Genomic DNA, 13,974 nt, shown 5'->3' with positions numbered 1-13,974 from the left:
TTTGTAGCTGCTGAGAAATAGGGATTTAAGAGTGTCAGAGAAGAACTAGAGAAGTGTTTCTATATATCGAACACACTGTGCAGGACCACTTGACTACGACCCCAGAGAAAGCTTTGATTGCCTTTGTTCAGCTTTATTGTTATGACTTATCAACAGTGGCTGGAGTCGTAATTTTTGGAAACTTCCTTAACTATTTGGCATTAATGTTTCTGTTTGTAAAACCTGGGACATTCTAATATCTGCAGGAAGAACCAGTATAGCCGTAATGCACCTCCCCCCGCCCCGCCCTACCTGCCCCACCCGCCCTGGTGTAGAAGAGCTGGGAGTACACTTTATTCCAGTTGACACATTTTGTTTTTCATCTTATGGCTTTCTTATTTATCTTTCTTCCCCTTCTGCTTTAAAAAAATCTGAAATATGTCTTCTCATCTAAATCCCACATTTTCTCTAAAACACACTTCCAAATTTATGTTCCCCATAAAGCCTCTGATGACTAAACTGATTGCACAGATATCTTTGCCTTATTTTTTTTTCCTCTTCAGCCCTGACCCGTTCAGTTTGTACCAGCAAGTTGCCATGGTCTTGCAGATTGTCTACTTGTGTCAAGGAAATATCTTTGGATTCTTCAAGCGCAGACTGATTTGCCTGCTTCTTGTTCATCTCCTATAATGTCAAGCACATGCTGGGCCCTGAGTACTTCCAGGATGAATCATTACAGGCTGAAGACTGTGAAAGATAAAATGAAAATCACCTTGAAGCTCCTCTGGCAAAAGGTCAATTGGAGTTTATGACAAATGTCAGTAGCTGAGGACGAGATATGGGTATTGTTCTCAGATAGGAAAGGGAGATGACAGCAGCGCAGAGAAATGTGAAGCAATTGTTCTGTATTCTTGAGAGTCTCTGTATAATCCCGAGTGAGGCACAGAGGCTGGCCTGGTGGGCTCAGTCTGATTCCAGGGTTATCTCCCGATGATTTAACAATGCTGCCCTCACAACATCAGCATGCTAATCTACAACAGTGGCCCCCAACCACATTCCTAGGTATCTTTTAAGTAGATCAGTTGAGACAATTGCCCTAGAAAACCAGGATAATATTTAGCATGGTAGCCTAGGATTTTAAGAGGGTAGCATCAGTGGGAAAACTCATGGATTTAGATCCTTTTCTCCCCTAAGGTTCTTACCAACAAGCACAGTGAAAAATCCTCTGAAGTTTAAATATTTCTTTCTTTTGCCCTGCTTGTGCTGTGCTATCATGCCTGTGCACTTCACTGAGCTTGAAAATTGCAAAGAAAGACCCAGCTTCCCCACCCCCAACTCCTCAACCACTGTTTATAGTCAGTTTGCCTCCCTGGATCTTGTGTTTTAACACATGCTGTAGTGTTCAGATTGCAAACATAGCAGAGGGATGTTTAAAGCCTAAAAACAAACTGTTTTCATTGCAATGTGCAAAACAGCATTCCACGAAGACATTTCAATTAATATTAGCTGAGTGAGGGGAGTCTTCTCTCTGTGGCCTGTTCAGTGTTTGGCCTCTCTCTGCGGAGACTGCCAACCAGGGTGCTGCCAATTAATGCCAGCTGTGATCTATTGTTTGCTTCTGACACCTGGGAAGTCCCAAATCATCAGAATCCTGCAAACAGCAGCTGGCTTAGTGGCGGCTGCCAGACTTCAGGGATTCTGAGATCTCTCAGCGAAGGTAGGGGGCCCGTCTTGTTTTAGTTAAGGCAATGGTCCGGAATAGCCAGTTTAAAATCCGAGATGATTTACATTAAATAATCCCCAAATTTGGGGAGGACCAGCCTGAGCCTACAAGCCTCATATCTCCCTCTGGGTCCCCATAGGGCAATCTTCTAAAAAATAAACAAATGGTCCTAATCCTTCCTTATAAAGTCCTAACAAGTCCCTGTTATACTGTAAAGGTATTTCCAGGACTCCATATATCTGTAGGAGATTCTCAATTTGGTCCAGTTGTGTTATAATATAATTTTACATGTCTTAAAAATGTGTATGTCCTCTTTTTTATTGTTGTTTAAAATACTTTCTATCTCCATCTGACTATCTTACACATAAGACCTAAGAGCCAACATTGATTGAGTGCTTATGTGCCAAGTACTAAGCTCTTTACAGGTTTTATCATTTCATTTCATTATCTTTGACAAGCGCACTTCAATGTGGTAGTTACATCAAGTGGACAAAAAGTCAGTCAGGTGAGAGGGTCTCTTTTTTCACCACACACTATTGCTCTTATACGAGGGCAATATGTTTTTTTCTGAACTTGAGTTCACTTTGAAGCAGAACCTGAGCAGGTTACACTACATGACTGCATTTCACAGTGGTGGGCTTGTTTCGAGAGTTGTCTCATCCCTCCTCCTTTACTTGGTAGTTTAGGGAGAGTTCTGACATTCCCCCAAGGCTTCCTGAATTATAAATGTCAGGAGGACAGAAACTGCCTATATGTGTCATATTTGTGCCTGCCTCCAACTTGTGAACCTTGAAAAAAAATGTCCTGGAACAACAGCAGACAACACCAAACATTGCTTTTCCTGGGAGAAACAGCGTTAAGGTCACTGCTCAGGTACCTCTGACCCCAAAATAGAATTGGGTATTTTGTCTCCTGATGCCTTCTTTTCATATGTGTGAAAATGTCCTGAATTCTCTTTATATGGATGCCCTTCAAATCTGGCTGGTAGTCATTCTTCTCTTCCATGCTCCTAGGCCACCGAGTGTCATGTGGGAGCCTGCTGATTGTGTTAAATACACAGTCACCTTCTGATGTTGATCATTGGAGGCTAAGACGAAACCGTTTGCACTTGATTTATTCAGTGCACAATTCCATGCCTCAGGAAGTGAAATCCAGTGAATATGCTCACTGCTCTAGCCCTCATTAACAACTTGATCCAAATGCACTCAAAACGCTTATTCTGAAAGTCTTTGGTGGTGGTGAGTGCGTGATTCATTTGCTGAGATCTGCAACTGGGTAATTATAAATAGACTATATATATGGTTTCTAAATGATACTCTATTTCTTTTTTTGTAAAGATTTTATTTATTTATTTATCTTTAGAGGGGAAGGAGAGAGGGAGAGAAACATCAATGTATGGTTGCCTTTTGTGCGTCTCCTGCTGGGAGTTGGCCTGCAGGGAACTGGACTACAACCCAGGCATGTGCCCTGACTGGGAATCGAACTGTGATCCTATGGTTCACAGACCCGCGCTCAATCCACTGAGCTACACTAGCCAGGGCCTAATGATACTCTATTTCTTATACATCAACCTGAAGTTTCCAAGATTAAAACTTACTTTACACTAATAAAATACACAAATCATATAGAGATGAGAGCACTTTTAGGTTCAAAGTGCAAAACTGCAGAGTCATTGCACACATTTTTTTTTTGTTGGAAATGAGGTGTGTAAGATCAAGAGCATGGGGAAAAATGACAAAAAGGTAGTCTAGATTATTTCTTTCAGACAGTTTTTAATTTATGTGAGATATTTGAGGCATTTCATCTTGACCAGCTTGTTTAGAAATCTAGAGTTAAAGTGTTCTCTGGTCCAGACTCAGTAGACTATCTGAGGGGAGGACTATGTGTTGGCAGTGAGCTCTGCCACTTTATTCAGAGTTTGATCCAGGGCAGAATTAAAACCATACTTTGTTTTACCCCCCAGACAGTCACTCAGCACTGGAAGTTTGCTTCTACAAACAAAAGGCCATCATCACTTCTTCCTCTGTTCTTTAGATCTTTGGAAATCAAGTCAATTCTCAGAGGCCCTATATATAATATTTATAGCCTAAAGAACAAATCAGAAGTATCTCTACTTTCCCTACCCACCCCCCTTGACACTGTTAGATCTAGAAGAGGCCCCAGCATCCCATAACATTTGTACCAGAAAACTCTCCTCACATCAACTATAATTGCTCTGAGTGTTGGTGTTTTCCTTCTGCTGTACTTTATTATGCAGATGGGAGTGCCTATGATTTTAACCTTACCAAATAGCTACTGTACTAAGGTAAATGTGCCTTGAGGCGTATTCTCCTGGTGAAAGATCTTTCAGGGGTTAGAATAACATTTTGGGATGCTAGCCAAACCAAATTTTTAAGGCCTTTCTGGTTTTGAGCACAGCTAGGGAGCTGTGAGCTTCTTGAAATATAACAAGGGTGTTTTATACCTCATAGGAATTCCTGAGCATGTCGTACAAAGGCTCAAAACATATTTTCACTCCAACATTAAAAAGTTGTGTGGGGGACACAGGTAAATTTAGAATATGGCTATTTTTAACTGAAAATAACTAACTTTCTTTTTGAAGATGCTGATACAACTTCTGACACTGTTGGTGATGAGTGGTGTGTAACAGCCGTCTCGGCTCTGAGGCTATCAAATAGTGAAAGGGAATCTCCTAAGTACAAATCCCAGGACACCAGAACGGCTCTTAACAGCCCTCATTTTCCTGAGTAAGTTGGAGATGATGGACTGAAAAGTCTGAGGAGAAATTACTGTCTAAACAATGAAGGAAGAAGAAATTGCTCAAGGAAGACAATTTAAAGATTGTCACATGGTTTGAATTTGATACAATGTGGGGAATTCCAGTTTAATTTTAATTTATTCTAATTTCTTCTAACAGCCTTTCTCTTGTATACAGAGCTCTGTTTGGATAAAGGAAGCAAGTGATGAGAATGCAGTTTCTCAGTGGAGTCTAAAAGGCAAGTTCTGTAATCAGAAAGAGGATGTCAGCAGGGAGGCCTAATCATATGTTTTCTTAAACCAAACTCCTTTTTTCCTTTTCATTAAGCTTTCTTAAGGCATTCAGCTAATTAATGATAATAAATAGTTATTGAGCACCACTAATATGCTAAATCCTCCAGTGTCATGCATTTGGAAGTAAAAGGACCAAGAGATAGATAAACTTAAGAAGTATGTGTGTGTGTGCACGCGCGCACAGCTACTTGCCTTAAAGCCCGGAATTATGGAGGTAAACTAGGAAGACGTACAGAAAAGAAGGGATGGCTTCCGTCACAGAGACAGATGGAACCTGCACTCTAGGCGATTGGTTGAGATTTCCTCATACATAATAGGTGTGAGAATAATAATTTCCACATCTGTATTTGGACTTTGGTCCCATGACCTTAAATCAGAGTTATAAGTTCTAGGAACTCATAGAGTTATAAGTTCTGGATTAAACTTATTTTATGGGTGGCTATAGAGAAAAAGAATGTCCTTCATGTTTACTTCAGGAAAAACCAGAGACATTTGCAAAATGGAGATGTGAAAGGAGACATTCAGAGGGTGTGTTCCCCCAGAGACACCCTGGCTTTGTTCTTGTTATCTAGAGAGTGAAATGAAGGTGTCTCAACAAAGAGCTTAGCCTTTGTGGTCTGGGAGCTCTGAATTTGAGTTCTGACTCTCCACGATCCAGCTTTGTGACTTCGAACATGTTACTTAATTTCTTTTAGTCTCAGGTTTCTTTTGTAGAAAATGGAGATAATATCCAGACTACAGAATTGTTTTGGGAATTAGAGATGTTTATGCATTGGGAACTACTTAATAGTAGTTACCAGCTACCAGCTTAATTTGGTAGCTGTTATTTTTTTGTTTGCAAAGATGAACAGGCCTCAGGAACCGTAATCAGACAGCTCATACGAGAGCATGATGGAGCACTCTCTTCTGAAAAAGCACAAACTGATTAAAGCCTCTGAGATAAATTATGGTTGATTTTTTTTTTTAAATAGCATTGGGACTAACTCTCACAGATTAAACTTCATTTTTTTTGATAGCTCTCATTGGCATGTGTCGGTTGCACCTTGATGTTCTTCCACTTCCCATGAGAGAATCTTATCTCTGAAATAAAAGTTACCTGGATTTATCAAAACAGCATATGCTTCCAGTTTGATTTGCATCTGGTCTCTAGCAGGTTTCCTTTTTGCTTTTTGATATTCTCCCTGGCTTAATGGGAGAGCTCCCTCTCAGATTCACTCAGCCTGTGGTGTAGACTGCTGACCTAAAAGTGACTTCAAAACTTGAAGTTTGAGGATACGATATAACTTCAAATATATAACATGGTGACTACTGGGTGGGGCAAAAATAGGTTTACAGTTGTTAGGATGGAAAATAGTACACTAATTTATAAATAATAATACAAAAATAATTTTTTTCACATACCCACAACTGTAAGCCCACTTTCGCCCCCACCCTGTAGGGTTGATAACACTGTACTCTATAATGACATTTGCTAAGAAAGAACCTAAATGTTCTCGCCCAAGGAAAAAAATAGGTGACTATGTGAGGTGGGTTAATCAACTCAACAGGGGCTCCTTTCACAATGTACATCCATATATAGATCTCATCATTTCTTCTAATTTAAATGTCTTATAATATCAATATTTTATGATTTTATTTGTTAAATAACCCCAATAAAGCCAGGGGGAAGTAAATACACGATGAAAAACCTGATGCAAAGAGGCATAGCATGTCCATTATAGAATGTTGGGCATGATAGATTCATATCTGTACAGTTGTAACATTTTTGCTCTTTTTTCCAAGCAACCTTAAAAAAGTATGTTCACGAGACTTCTTGAAATTACTACTCTGCTATTAGTGTGCAGATAGGCTCGCTTCCTTCCTTTCCTTGGTGCCAGAATTCCTAGAAGACATGATGACATGCTTCTGCCTTAACAAAGTCCTCCCTTGGATCAATAAGGATCGGCACGATGACAGGGCAACTTCTCTTGGACTCCCTACAAGACCTTGTCCTGTATTTTGCTTTTATTAGTTCTCACCACTCCAGTTTATCTCACTGTTACATTTTTTATTGGTTTACACTCTAAGTAGTTTTGCTTTCTTGCCAACTTAAAAAAATGAAAAAATAAAGCCAAACTAGCGCAGGGGTGGGTTCCCCCAACTCATAGCACTCATTATGTAATCACCACTCAGAACTCAACACAGTAATCCAATTTGTCTTTAAACGCAGGCAACTCTTGAACCTTTGCTTTTGGAAATGTCTTTCTGTCCACTTGTTGGAGTTAGAACAAACTGCCTATGCAAATGAGGAAGAGCCACTGTGAATCAGCCTTCCTCAGCTCAGCTGCCTCCCAACAGCTCACCCCTACAGTTCTTGTGAGGAAGCCTGTTGTGAAAGTTAATGGTTATAAAAAGCATTTATTTACATCTGTTTTAGTGTAGCCATGAAGAGTGCAATTAATTAAGAAGTTTCTGGTGTGGTAAGAATAATCATACAGCAGGAATGCAAACACATGATTTCCAAAGAGAATTTTATTCCATATGGAATTTTTTCCCTAACTAAGAATTAATTGCAACTTTAAAGGAGGTTTGATTGTGTCTATGAAAAAACATTTTAACTACTGAGGAATTCTAAATGACTTCAATTTAAAATTTTCTTTCTTTACATTGTTAGAGTTAAGAGAGAAAGGCTTTGATCAAGCTCTGAGTTATAGAATTTATTAGAGTAGAGGGAAGAGGATAACCTTCAGATGTCTTCTGTGGTGAAATGTTGAAGTTAAAAATTTTAAATGTTTGCAGACTAAAGACATATTCGGCTGTGAGGCCTAAATGGATAAACAAAATGTGACATGTTTTATTTTGTTACTTAACCCTTGTTTAAAAAAGCACAACAAAAATGTATATAAATCATATTTTTATGCCTTTCTGAAAACACGGACATGGATTTTTGGTGATTATCCTTCATATAATGGCATCATGCCATATGGTGTGTAGTGGTTAGTATATATGCAATAGCTTTAATTTTGGTATGGCAGTGTCTTAAAGCTGAAAGCATTTAAATATACACAACATAAATTCTGTGAAGGGATATCTTTTCTTTGTGTTGCCATGTGCTACTCATTCCAATATTTTGCCATAGCCCAGCAATGAATAATGCAAAGAGATGAAGGGGAAAAACAAGAACACAGCTGAAGGCAAAAACTGGGTGGAGAAATAACGCCCATTGCTGCTTGGATGCAGAGTAAGAATGTGACACGTGAAAGAGGAGAGAAGGAAAAAAGCAACTTGGATGCAGGCAGAGAACCAATCTCGAACGAATGCAGTTACAACAGTTACTGAGAAAAAAAAAATTCAATCAATAACAAAGAGCTCTTATCACATGCAACTTTAATTTGACTGGCATGGCATTTTCATTATATGCTAATGAATTACGGATGATGAGAACACTGTTGCCTTCTGAGTGCAATTGAACATTCACCAATCAGTTACTTAAATGCCAGACTGTCTGAAATATTGAAGGAAGTTGTTGCTATTTTGGAGATGAAAGTAAACAAACTGGGAATCTTGAATTAATTGAGAAAAAGATACACGCTGTTAAGTAGGATTTGGCAAGTTATTACTTCTCTGAGTGGATGTGAGTGCAGGTATCCTATTCTCAGTAGAAAAAGTATGTTCCTGCAAAGCTAACTGAAAAACAAATTCTCTTAAGGGAATCCTGCCTTTCTATTGAGTAGCATTGTATAATTATTGACTATTACTCTTGGGAAGGGGGCAGGGAGACTGGTCTTAGATTATAATATGATCACTCTCAAGCAACTTTCGGCAATACACGTTTAAAGGAAAATAACCATCTGCTAAAACAGTTAAAATAATCCTCAAAATAGGAGCAACATTGAAAGTATTACAATAGAATACTAGTACAGGTCATTAAAAAAAGAAAAAGAAAAAGTAAAAGAGCCCTGGCTGGTATGGCTCAGTGGATTGAGTGCGGGCCTGCGAACCAGAGGACTGCAGTTCGATTCCCAGTCAGGGCACATGCCTGGGTTGCAGGCCAGTTCCCTGCGGGGACCCATGAGAGGCAACCATACATTGATGTCCTGATGTTCTCTCCCTCTCTCCTTCCCTTCCCCTCTAAAGATAAATAAATAAAATCTTTAAAAAAAAGAAAAAGAGACTTCTAAATTTATTTTTTTTAATGTAGCTTTCTACTTTTCTTTTACCTGTACTTGGCATTTTTCTCCAACTTTTACAAAAATAATTTTAGAACATTAGGCTAAGGCCTAAAATATCTTATCTTTACAAAATACACATTCTGTTCCGGTGTTTGCTGAGACATGGTGAGCTTGGATATTTAGGTAACAGCAAAGACTATCAATTTGCAATTTTTTTTTAATTTGCAATTTTTGATGTTATTTAATTTCACTTGTTGCTGCCACCTCATATTCATTAGGATGGCTACCATCACAAAAACAGAAAACCAAAGGTGTTGGTGAGGATGTGACGAATGGAACCCTATGTACTCTCGGTAGGAATATAAAATGGTATAGATAGGCTCTGTGAAACACAGTATGCGAGTTCCTAAAAAATGTAAAATAGGATTAACATATGTTTCAGGAAATCTACTTCTAGGTATGTACCCCAAAGAGTTGAAATCAGAACCTTGGAGAGATAGCTATACAACCAATGTTCACGGCAGCATTATTCTCAGTAGCCAAAAAATGTAAACAGCACATATGTCTACCTGTTAAAGGATAAATAACATGTGATATATACACAGAAAAATATCATTCAGCTTTAAAGAAGGACATTATTTTTTATTAAGATTTCATTTATTTATTTTCAGAGAGAGAGGGAAGGAGAGGATAGGAATATTGGTGTGTGAGAGAAACACTGATTGGTTGTCTCTCCCACACCCCCAACAGGGGACCAGCCCTGCAGCTCAGGAATGAATGTGCCCTCACCGCCAGACTGGAAATCCAACTGGTGACCTTTCAGTTTGCAGTTCGAGCCCAACCCGCTGAGTCACACCAGTCAGGGCAAAGAGGAGGGAAATTCTGACACATGCTACAACATGGGTGAATCTTGAGGACACTATGTTAAGTGAATAGGTCAATCACAGAAGGAAGTATTATATAATTCCACTTATATGAGGTATCTAAACTAGTCAAAATCACAGAGACAGACAGTAGAATGATGGTTGCCAGGCACTTCAGGGAGGGGAGAAGGAGTTACTGTTTTTTGAATGCAAGGTTTCATCTTGGGAAGATGAAGGAAATTCTGCGGGTGGGTGATGGTGGTGGTGCTCTGGCTGCGCAACACCTGGATGTACTAATGCCACTGAATTGCACACTTAAAAATTGTTAACATGGTAAATTTTATGTTATATGTGGTTTACCACAATTATAAAAAAAAGAAAAGATGCAAAAAATGGATTAGTTACTATGTTACCTATGACTAGGCTTGCTAATTAAGGCAGTGCCTGCTACTCTTACTAGAATGGTATCCCTGAATCAACACAGTTTGTTGAGAATGGTTAGCTCTTCTAACATCCACAGAGAAAGCATCAAGCAGATTTAACTTCCTCTGTTGACACAGAGGTGGCACTAAATGCCCAAGTTCTACTGCTGTGGGGTGGCCTTTTCTAAAATACAGACTCTTTCTACAACTTTCTAAGTAAATTCTACAGAATAACAGAGTTAGAGCAAAGGCCTGGAGTGCTTGAGAAATAGCCAGGGGACTGGAAACTGGAGTAAGGGAAAGGGGGAGAAGGAGGAAAGTATTTAAGATGAAGTCAGAGAGTGAGCTGGGGACTTGGGCTTCTTTGTGGGTTGTGTGGAGGGATCATCTTAGGGTTTTGAGCAGAGGAGCATCACGTATGTTTAAATGTATACAAACTGGACTATGAGGGAGATAAAATGGAAATGCAGAAATGGAATTTCAGCCGAGGGTGCAAGCAGGATTACTCTTAGTTTGGGGGAAATCATGGAACAAAAACCTAAGGCAAAACTACAGAGGAAAAAGAAATCTATTCCTTTTCACATTTGGGCATGCTTGAGAAGTCTCTAAATAGCAAAAACTAAAGAGAGTCTGCTGGTAATACCCTGCATTATTAATTTGCTTATTGATCTCAGCCCATCAACCTTCATTTACTGAGTCCGGGGTGAGCCCAGACTATTTCAGACCTAAAAGGGTCTGCAGTGGCTGCCCCAGAGGTGGGTGGCAGCATCTCTGCATATGCATAGGTTTCTTCTGTCATTTATAAAGCTCCTTGGATTTTTTCTGAATAAGAGAGTTTCCCTAAAGAGTTTGAGATGAAGTTACTAAAGCTTATCATATCATTTTATATTTCAACATTTAATTGCTAGAATAATTAATTTATAAACTGATATGAAAACACTTAGTCTTTGCTAAGTGTCCCTTAGCAATTTTGGTCCCTTTAAAGAGACTACTGTTGGGAACAAGGAAATTGAGAACTAGTAGTGTGCTGAGGCCAAGGGAAACTAGAAAAGAACACTGAGAACAGGATGGAGTTGAGCAACCATCCGGCATAGTGCAAATGTTCTCCCTTGGGCAAACTAGGTCGATTATAATCTATATAAGGACTTATTTTATAATTTTCCATTCAGACCCCACCCTGTTTCTGCGCGTGGGCTCTGTAAGCAAACAGCTAACTGCCACGTCTGCTTCTATGTAACGCTTGCTTGCTCGCCCCTATATAAGGACTTAGCTGTAAGTGCTAGGCACGACTCTCGTTTGCAGCCCTTGTGGGTGTTATGTCCTCAGACATCTTGAGAGTTCGCTCCTGCGCAGGTTAAACTTGGCCAATAAAGTAAGATCATAAACCCTGAAAGTCTCTGACATTTGTTTTCGCAGGTGGTGGATGCAACAACTACCTCCTTATGTGCCCTAAGTGGTCACATGAGAGACGCTCATTCTACTTTCAACCTGGGAGTCAGTTTAGGTGAGCATAGAAATTATACTCAGCCTCCTACTAGATGGGGCTGAACATAATCAAACACACGGTATAGCACATGGCTTGGGCCAAAGATTCTAGAGTTCATGGAAGAACAAAATGAATCCTGCCTTTTATCTCCTTGAGAAAAATTCTATATTTATAGTTACGCTTTCCTTTCCCAAACTCAACCTGACTGTAAGAGTAATAGAGTGGTGTAATGTACCAAATAAAGTCCACACATATGCACACATGGCAATAATTACAAACAACAAATTCTAAACATACACCTCCAGTATGCTGAGAACTATGATACGATAAAAAAAAATCAACTGCTTTCACATTTGAAATGCCTTGTCAGGGTTGTTTTTTCTTTAACCCCAAATGCTCACGTAAGATGATCTACACAAAGGCAAAGCTGGATAGAGTAGACATAAGCAGAACTTTAATAGTCTTTTTTCATATGTATGTTCAGGTAGATTTCTTTGACGCTATACTATCTATGAATTGGTCACTTAACTGAAGAGCTTCTAGCTTTGATGAAAAAATTGAGTTAAACATTTTAAAATATTGAAAAATCTTATTAAAAATTTTCCTACTAGCTATTTCCTTCTTCTCTCCCTTCCTGAATCTGAAATGTTTATTTAGTATAAATTCAGTGTTAAATATATATGCTAACATTATGTTTTAATTTCTATTTTCTCTTTGAAGTAAAGAACACTTGGTTAGTGATTGATTAATTATAAAAGATATGTCCCAAATTAGAAATAACCAAAGTTTTTGACATTTAAAGAGGATATGATTTGTCTATTTAACCCTAAACATAATTTTATTATTTTTTCTGAAATTTTATTTGTGAATTTTTATAGTTTTTTTTTGTTTTATTATTTCTTTGTCTTTTTAAAAAATTTATTTAATTATTTTTCAAGTACTGTTTTCTGTCTATTACTCCCTTCCCATCCCACCTGCTGTGTTCCCCACTCCCTCCCATTTCCACCCTTCTCAGTTGTTGCCCATGTATCCTTTATATATGTTCCTCTAAATCCCTCTCCTAATTTTTATAGATTAATTCCGATTTTGTTTAAAAACTAATCTGACAAATACCAAACACAACAAAAATAAAAGCTACCCAGGATTACACAATTTAAGAAACAACATACACTTACAAGTGAAAGCCACTGGACTCCTTCCTCTGCTTCACTAATCCTGCACACAGAAGTGACCCAATGGGAGCCGATGTTTCTCAACTTTCCCTATATGCTTACAAACATTTCTCTGTGTTCATATCTACCAGAGAGGTGATCATGCTGTTTCTTGGTTCAGCCACTTACTTTTTGCCCTCTTTAAACTATATTATTGAATATTTTTCTGGTCAGTTCATTTAATTCTGTTTCCGATGTCAAAGTTTGGAGATCTGTGGGGGAAAATAATCTGCAAATGAATATTGGTTTAGGTCACATCATGCGTTTGAAAACAATTGAATTTAAATCTTTTTTGGTGACAGACCTCCTGCTTCTTATGAATTGCATTCAACTCTTCACTGTCATATCTGCTTAGTGAAGCATTTACATTTGTAGCTCCCAAGTATTATTCCAATATATTGTACTTTTATTTATTTAATCCCTCTCCATGCTAAAACTGTAAGTTGCCTCCCTTCCCTACTTGTTTCACTGTTTAAAAAATGCTTTTCTTTTTTAAAATTAATTTATTTTTAAATTTTAATTGTTGTTCAAGTACAGTTTTCTGTCTTTTACTCCCATCCCAGTCCTCCCTCCTCCCTCCCACCCAAATCCACACACCCCTAGTTTTTGTCCATGTGTCCTTTATACTTGTTCCTATAAACCCTTCCCCCTTTTCCCTGAAATTCTCTTCCCTCTCCCCTCTGGTCCCTGTCAGCCTGTTCTGTATTTCAGTGTCTTTGGTCATATTTTGCTTGCTTGTTTGTTTTGTTGTTTAGGTTCCTGTTAAAGGTGAGATCATATGGTATTTGTCTTCACTGCCTGGCTTATTACACTCTGCACAGTGCTTTCCAGTTCCATCCATGATGTTGCAAAGGGTAGGAGCTCCTTCTTTCTTTCTGCTGCATAGAATTCCATTGTGTAAATGTACCATACTTTTTTGATCCATTCATTTACTGATGGGCACCTAAGTTGCTTCCAACACTTGGCTGTTGTAAATTGTGCTGCTATGAACATTGGAGTGCATAGGTTCTTTTGGATTGGTGTTTCAGAGTTCTTAGGATATAAGCCTAACAGTGCAATTGCCAGGTCAAAAGGCAGATCCATTTTTA

This window comes from Sturnira hondurensis, unplaced genomic scaffold, assembly GCF_014824575.4.
Source record: "Sturnira hondurensis isolate 20B ecotype Veracruz unplaced genomic scaffold, ASM1482457v3 Scaffold0021214, whole genome shotgun sequence".
Lineage (NCBI taxonomy): Eukaryota > Metazoa > Chordata > Mammalia > Chiroptera > Phyllostomidae > Sturnira > Sturnira hondurensis.
Note: the sequence above shows the minus strand (reverse complement) of the source record.